The sequence below is a fragment of the Sebastes umbrosus genome, chromosome 11 (genome assembly GCF_015220745.1).
Source record: "Sebastes umbrosus isolate fSebUmb1 chromosome 11, fSebUmb1.pri, whole genome shotgun sequence".
In the NCBI taxonomy this organism is placed as follows: domain Eukaryota; kingdom Metazoa; phylum Chordata; class Actinopteri; order Perciformes; family Sebastidae; genus Sebastes; species Sebastes umbrosus.
In genome coordinates, this window is record NC_051279.1 from 18,967,067 (window position 1) to 18,968,774 (window position 1,708).

The window sequence follows — 1,708 nt, forward strand, 5'->3', positions numbered from 1 at the left end:
TTAATAATAGCATATAAAAGTCATGATATTAAATTAGCCTACATGCATTCAAATAAACAATGCAATGTAACTCTTGACGCTAAATACAGCAGCACAGGCAACTCTTGGTGCTGCTCTGAAACTATTCCTCCTTACAGTAAATCGTGGCATATGTCTTTTCACAAGTGTACACCCACATCCAAAAGGGCTTTGCAGGTGCATGCTGGGAAAACAATCACAAAAACAGGAACACATAAATTATCCTCATACACTGCTGTCACGTTCCCACGAGCTAGCTGTTCTTTTATTGTTTCATATATTGAGCATAACTGACAAGATGTCTTGGCAAAGACCACCTGGAATGTCATCGGTCATGCTCCCGATGTGAAATAACAAAAGAAGAACTAATCTTCATCTGTGGCTTAAAGCCCATGCATGCAACGAAACAACCCTGGCAGAGCGCGCTGTTGGAATGCAGCGTAACATGCCATGTCACATAGACTTATGTAAGTGATGAGCATAATGTCAGTAGTCCAGTGTGGTTCTTCACTCTAACCGCAAGTGCTGCGAGGAGTCCCACCACAGTCCCTGTTAATAAGGGCTCTGTGAGGAGAGAGGAGGTCAAACAGAGTGCTCCAGCTGCACGCGAGGATGAATAGCGTATACAGGGGGATGATGGGCAGAGGTGTGGGGGCGGGGGGTACGAGGACCTGGGGAGTGATCAGGACAGAGGAGGGTCTCCCATCCTTTGCCAGAGAAAACAGCAGGAGTGTGGAGGATCATAGATAGATAGATAGATAGATAGAAAGATAGATACCGATACCAATACCAATAGATAGATAGATAGATAGATAGATAGATAGATAGATAGAGATACAGATACAGATACCGATAGATAGATAGATAGATAGATACAGATAGATAGATAGATAGATAGATAGATAGATAGATAGATATTTCAACCCAACAAGCATGCAGCATAATAAATTCAAAGATGCTCAAACAGCCCTTTGCAGGCAGTCAGTTCTATATTAAGTGAGGTAGTAACGGCACTAACTCTCCTCTGAACTGCAGCTGTGTTCCCATCTCCCCCAGATTTCTGCTCACCTCTGCTCCTCCCTGTGTGTCAGTTAGAGACGACCGACCTCCTCCTTCAGTCAGGCCAATCTGTCAGGACACAATAGGCTACCTCTCCGGCTATGTTGTTTTTGGAACGGGAACTCTTCAGCCCCGCTTGTTCTCCCTCCTGGTTGATAGAAATTAGTCATGAAGACACTCTTCTGTGAGGGATTCATCTCGGCTCACTGTAGACGTTTTTTTTTTGTTTACTTTCACTCATCAATGTGGAAGTTGTGTGATCGTGGCCACCCAGCTAGGGATCTCTTCAAGATGTGAAGTCATTCAGCTTGATTATCACCTTCAGTATTTCCAGTTAGAAGAGCATGCATAAAGAAGACTGTAATTGTAGTTAAGGTTTTGATTTAATTTTCACAAACTCAATATCCTCATCATTATAGCCAGCAGTAGAAAACTCTTCTATCGGTATGACTGACGGCTGACATCTGTTAAAGACATTACCTGCTGTTGTGAAGTGTAGACACCTGCAGCTTATGGCCGACAGTCTTTAAATAATAGCAGGTAACAGGAATGTGTCTATACTCTATAAGAATAAGCAGCAGTGGTTGTGATGCCAGCTGTACCTTGATTGTTTACATGGTGGAAAGTATCT